The following is a 6989-nucleotide window of genomic DNA, read 5'->3' on the forward strand; positions in this document are numbered from 1 at the left end:
AAAAATAATCCTTTGTATACATATAATTTTACTATTTATTAAAGACAAAGTCTGTTGTAGTTAGGATATCCATTGCTGTGAACAGACACCATGACCACAGCAACTCTTATAAAGAATGACATTTAACTGGGGCTAGCTTACAGGTTCAGAGGTTCAGTTCATTATCATGAAGGCAGGAAGCATGGCAGCATTCAGGCAGACATGGTGCTAGAGTAACTGAGAGTTCTACATCTTATTCCAAAGGCAACCAGGAGAAGGTTGGCTCCCACATGGCTAGGAAGAGGGTCTTAAAGCCCATGCCCACAGTGACACACCTACTTCAACAAGGCCACACCTCCTAATTGTGCCTAAGTCAAGCATATTCAAACTATCACAAAGAAAAATTTCATTCTAATGAGATGGACGTACCACGTGTATTTATTTTTACAAAAAGATTAAAAGCATGGCTGGATATTAGCAGGATAAAGAACATCTTCAATGTTTTTCAAACTTGATGGAAATTTTGATTTTATGATTGTCAGTGCAAAAGATACTGCTTTGCATAACTATGTAGCACGAAATGGCAGAAGTCTGTACAGGTCATTTCAAAACTTGCTGGAAACAGTCTTACTTCCAAGTCAAAATTCATTTAACAATTAAAAAAAAATAAAGCTCAAATCAAGAAGTTAAGTGGTGATTTTAAAGACAAATCATTTGAACCCAACATGTTCCAATATACTAATTGATATTTACATGCTGAGAACTGATGGTAGGAAAATATCATGTTGTTTTCTGTAATTAAACCAGCATTTATCTAAGAGCAGAAAACTTTGTGTCTACTGCAAATACACGGGTGCTCCTGACACACAGCAGTGTCAGTCTGAGCTGTGGGGCTCCTGGCAGCAGCCTTGGTATTGCACAGAATGTTACATGAGCTCAAAGTACACCTTCAGATCCAAGAGTGGTGAGGTCATGTGATATGACGTGGGTGAGTTCTGCCAGATACTGCACATTCCTCATGTATTTGCCCTTGAATGGATTATTGATCACATGTTCTGAACCCCTTTACTGTGGCTCAAGTCTTTCCCTCCCTGCACTCACTTGTGTGACTTCATATAGAGTTCTGCTTGCCTTGAGCATGCTTAGAATACTTTGTTCTTTTCAGTCCTGGGACCAGAGAGGCAAGTGCCCACTACCGAGCTGTACTTCTATCCTTTTCTGAAGGCATCTTCTCCTTTTATGTCGTTTTAGGGTACCTGAGTCAAGGCTGTTTCCAAACATCTTGATTTCTTCTTGTTCTTACATGTTTGGCATTGGTATGGGCCACTCCAACAGGGAAGACTCCACTTCAGCTTGCACTCAAGGGAAGGTAACAAAACTCAAAGGTGAATCACATTATAACAGAGGAAGCTAATAATCACACCTAACACACACAGCTTCTCATTTGAAGCCAACTTTAGACCACCAGGGAGGTGAGTGGGATAAGGGCAGGCAAAGTGGAAAAACAGCCAATATAGTTTATTTCTTGAGGCAGTTGACTATCTGAATTAGAATCCTACGGCAGCTTCTGAGCTAGGGAGCCAAGGGGCCCATCAGAAGACCAACAGTTTGGAGAAAAGATCTGTGCCCAGTAGCAAAGGTTAAAATGTTGCCTAAAAGCACCAAGGGCCCCACTAGAGACAGTAGTCATATATTTGTCAGATAGCTTGGCTACATGATTTTTTTTTTTCTTTAGCTGAATGGCAGCTTGGAGCATGCATGGAAAAGGCCATGATTAGATCTATGTAGAGATTTACCTTGGCGAGGTAGACACTGGAGGGCAAGAATGAGAAGGGACTAGTGTGCCACTGAGAATGTTAGGTTAAAAGCCTTGGCTGTGAGGCCTGGATGGCCAGGGGGAGTTGATGCAAGAATGCTAGTGGACTGAGAATCGATGGAGTGGGGGAGGTACGGCCATCAATGACTGGCAGGTACAATGGGGGGGGGGATTGTGGGGAGGAAGGAGGCGGGACTTGCAATGGACTTTCCATTGTCAACTTGACACAACTTAGAATCATCCCAGGAGAGGAAACTGCAGTTTAGGAGTTTCCCTAATTAGATTGGTTGGTGGCTATGTCTGTGAGCCATTATCTTGTTTAATGATTGATTTAGGAGGGCCCAACCCACTGTGGCACAGTCCCTAGGCTGGTAAGAGAGTTAACAGAGCACGATCACGATTTCTGCTAGAAGCTTCTGCCTTGAGTTCCTGTCATGACTTCACCAGTGATGAATCATGTCCTGGAAGTCTAAGAGGAACTAAGTCTTTTCTTCTTCAAGTTACTTTTGCTTATAGTATTTATTACAGGAGCAGGAAACACTAGAACATGACAGATGAAATGGCCATGTTTCTGGCTAGATAGTGGGTTTCAGAGGTGAGACCTCTAAGGCTGATTGCATGAGATGAGTGGATGAAGGGAAGTGTGTTGGGAGCAAACTCACTGCATATTGGCTATTTGACCACGTTAACAAAACACAAAGAAATGCAAGTTTAGGACTGTCCCAAGCTACTGCTTGCCATGCCGTTGAAGGTGGGACAGGAGAAGACAAGGTTTTCTATACATCTTGTAAAGGCACGGTGGCTCACATCTAAAATGCTAGCATCCAGGAGGATTACCAAGAGTCTGAGACTAGGCTGAGATACCTAGATACTTCCAGGTCAGCCTAGGCTATGATAAGAGACCTTGTTGGAAAAGTACTAATAAGAATAATAGCAATCAACACACCAAAATCTTTTTCATTTTTCATATCTCTAAGAAAATAGATTGAGTAAATAGCAAGTTTTATATTCTAGATTTGTGGCTTCTCTGGAAAAATAAAATGAAATTGTCAGTGTGGGCCAGCATTTCCTCAGGATGCAGTAAGATTCCTTTGCAGGTGATCCGAGCTGTCAGTACACAATATTGCCACCCCACTCTGCTGAATGACAGCTATACTCATCTCTATGTGCACATCTTCCTCAGAGATAAGAGAATGCTGGAATGTTTCTGGTGGCAAGGACCTATGAAAAGCAGATCAATCAGGCAGGACATTCCTCTTTAATTTCTACACAAAGTACATCACTGTTGAAAACTATAAATTCTATCAGTTGATTAAACAAGTCCACCTGGGTTCTCTCATTACTCACAGGCCACATAGACATTTGTGTCTGCAATGGCCAGTGATTCCTGTAATAAAATAATGACATAAAAGCACTCAAGTGTACACGAGAGAACTAAAAACGTAGTGCAATAAAAACAGGTATCTTTGGGGTGAAATGTATGAGTCTACCACATTGCTACTTCTTAAAATAGAATAATCGTATTGAATCCCCAGTAATTAATAGGTCACCTTAAAGTGCTACCTAATCCAATAGCCACTGCGAAAATTTAATGAATTCACAAAGTGGCTCCTCTTGACTAGAAGGCATTGATGTGATTGTCTGAGTGCACTGTCTCTTGGCAGCCATCTGGACTTTGGAACACTGATCCAAGGAACGTGGTTGAAGGTCCTTCAGTGCCAAAGTAGAGAAAGACTATGGAAATAAAAACTTTTGGCACATGAATGCCCAGAAAGAAAAAGGACATTGTCTACTTCTTGATGTTAAGGCTGATGATGGGATAAATTCAGTGTGTGTTTCAGGGACATAGTAGATAAAAACAAAAAGCATGGATTGACTCAGGAAGCCAATGGGCTCCCTCTGTGGACCAGTGCTTTGATATAATCTGGGATTTCCGTTAAGTGTTCCATAGCTTCTGCTCCACTTATCTCCCACATTAAGTGTTCGGGCGGGGAGCAGTCAAATAGGAAGGCCTGAAGTTAAACTGCATCTTCAGAGAAACATAGGAGGTAAGATGAAAGTGGATTTGGGGAAATAAAAGTTACCAGAATACGTTGAGGAGAGAAGCATGCAGAGGCCAAGTGCTCAGTGAGTCAGAAAAATCTGGACTTGTAATATTAGAGCCTGTGAAGTTGAAACCAGATCCGAATTCATGACCCACAGCAGTGTAAGTGACACGGAGAAGTCTGTAAACAGCATCAGGGTTATTCGGGGAGACTGGGAGTTTATTATGGACTGGACCCTAAATAGCTCACATGCTAGGTCTCAAATTAATAATGCAAACAAATGGAAGACAGTTTGGTGAAGAATGACAATGATTAACAGCTGAGGTGATTGACATGTGAGGAAGTCCCAAGAGAGACAAAGTTATGCATTGCTAGTATTCTAGCATGAGATTACAAAGGTATCTGTTGACTTTTAAACAGGTTGCTTATCCGAATTCAACCATTACTGTATAGATGCCATAAGCTGGCACCAACGCCGCAGAGTTATCCAGAAGGAACATTTTATCAATGGCATTTTATTGCTTTGCTCTGAAAATTAGTTGAAAGGAAATGCTACATGGTATTTGTTGAATGACTATATTTTGGCTCCTTTTCTAACTCTAACTTCTATGAATTTTACAATGCCATGAAAACTCTTCAGCGAGTATTTTGGCATAATATTTACAATTTCTTGAATACCATTGCTCGCAGAACAGGAGTGATAGAAAGCAATCACTTAGTGACTGAAGAGGCACGGGCAGGAAGCAGGAGAAAGGATTGGTTACCCGCACTGTTTGTGATGAAGAAAAACTCTTAACTGAGCTTAAGAAACAGGTTGGGAGCCAAGAACTGCATGTCACAGGAACATGCCTCTTCCTGTCACCATATCAAGGTACCTAACGGTTGGCTGTTTGTGGAGCAAGTATCTTTCTAACACATGTGTGACCAGGAGCTTGTGGGAGACAAGTAGTTAGGTCAGGGATGAATTGGAACCTGGCACGGGTCTTGGGTGTCTGCCATCATTAGTAACAGATCTGCCAAAATGCTTTGGGGAATGTTTTAATTTAAATGCCAAGTTTATTTCAACGAAATCTCCCTGATATGATCTGTTGGGAATCTAGAATGAGATAGAGAGTTCATTTTGGAGGGCATTTATGAATTAGATGGTAGTTCTGTAAACAGCAACAACAACAAACAAACAAAACAACAACCCACTCTGGATGTTTGACCCTCAGGATGCCCCTACTCAGCTCAGAGCTCTCCAGGAAAGAGTTGAAGAATCTTTGTTAGCTACATCATTTTTTGGCTACTGTCATGTATATGTAGAGAATAAGAGTCTACTACAGGAGGGACAGGATCCTCCCAGTGATTACTGAAAAACATCAGTATTAGAGAACTTCTACAGGAAGACCACTCCCTTCTATTCTCTCTAATACATACTCAAACAAATTATGGCTGTAAATCTAATAAAGCAAATGAAAAGCTGATCTGAAAGTATTTTTCTGCAAAACTGTCAGAAGACAAAAAAATATTTTGAGACTAAACTAGGAAAGGAGTTAATATGGAGGGGTGGGCTGAAAAAAGAATTAAAATGTTGACTATCCATAAGAAAACATTTGTTAATGTGTAGGCCCTATTTGACTTGCCCAGATGTTTACAAAAGTGTGCCAGGGGATCATAAGAATTAAAACATCCCACGAATACCAGGGAAGGATTTTGATGTTGCATCTGGGGGGAGGGTGGGCATGTTTATCAATGTAAAGCTCTTTTCCTTAGAGTCTTCTCTGCAATTTGCTTACCATATCATGCTAATGAGGGCAAGGTCTCTAAGTTCTGTCCCAGGGGACTCAGAAGACAGAATACAGTGAGAGAAAAACTGGGAAGCTAGAATTAGGCTTGAGACTGGACCTCAGGGTGTCTGGAATGGGGAGGTGGGTGGAGCCTCTGGTACCATACAGTGCACTACTGGTCCTGCTGCTCTGCCAATGGCCCTGCCAGGCTACACAGTGGCCCTGCACTCTTCCTTGGCATTCTCCAGAATGGAGGGTCAAGGAAAGTATTTGCATATGGGAGCGACACGTTGATCATTGATCCAAAAAGATGGTCCTGATTTGGATGGTACCCACTAGGGATTGGACAAGCAAGTATCTCTGGTGGCAGGTTTAGGTAAGACACAGACTCCAATGATAAACCTCTGTGGGACAACCCAGAGGCACCAAATAAACTCTGCGGAGGTCTTCTGTCTCTCAACGCCTGCCAGCCATGCCGTCCCTACCCCAGATCCTGGCAACTTGCGTCGTGCCCATTGAGTTTAGCAGTTCAAGGGCACGCAAAAGGATTGGTTTCTGTATGTGAAATGGGTTTGCTCCACTGAGGAAGTCCAGTGGGGAGCAGGGTGGGAAGGGAGCGGGTTCCGCCGAGGGAAGGGGCTGGAGCTGGGCGCGAGGCGCAGCAGCCAAGACCACAGCCCCGGGACCTTCGGCCCGCCCGCGGCCTGCGGGCTCGCTGGCTGTCCCCCTCGGGACGCCTTCGGGTGACTGACAGGCGGCGGTGGCGTGCGCCTGGCTGAGCCGGCCTAGGAGAGCGACCACAACCGCAACGCCCGTGCCCCGAGCCCAGACGGGTCCCCTCGGCCTGTAGGGGGCGGCGCGAAGCTCGGGAGGCGATGGCCGCGGGTAGGTCGCGGTGGGCCCGGGGGCCGTCAGAAGCCGCTCCGGGCCTCGGCTGAGCCCCGAGGGGGGAAAGTGACGGGCCTGGGCGGAGCCGGGAGCCCCGCGCGCCGCGCCTCCGCGTGTCGCCAGCGCCGCGGACCGAGTGGGCGCACGTGTCCCTCGCGCCCCGCCGCGAGCCCGCGCGGGAGCCGGGCCTCGTCGCCGAGCGCGGGGCCTGAGGGGACGCGGCGCGCGGCGGTGGGCGCTGGCGCGCGCGCGTTATTTTTGGCGCCCGCAGCGGCGCGTGTGCCGGGGCGTGTTTTCCTTCCCCAGGTGCCGGCAGCCGGGGCGCCGCCGCCCAAGCTGACTCCCCTCTCTCTTTCTCTTCTCTCCCTCTCCCTCTCCCCGACCCCCGCAGGACCGCAGAGGTAATTCCGCCTGCACGACGTCCCCCGTGCGGGAGGCGAGCTCGCCGCACGCGCTACATCCCAATCAAAAAGAGAAAGAAAAAAAAAGAAA

Source organism: Mastomys coucha, unplaced genomic scaffold (assembly GCF_008632895.1).
Source record: "Mastomys coucha isolate ucsf_1 unplaced genomic scaffold, UCSF_Mcou_1 pScaffold3, whole genome shotgun sequence".
Taxonomy (NCBI): Eukaryota; Metazoa; Chordata; class Mammalia; order Rodentia; family Muridae; genus Mastomys; species Mastomys coucha.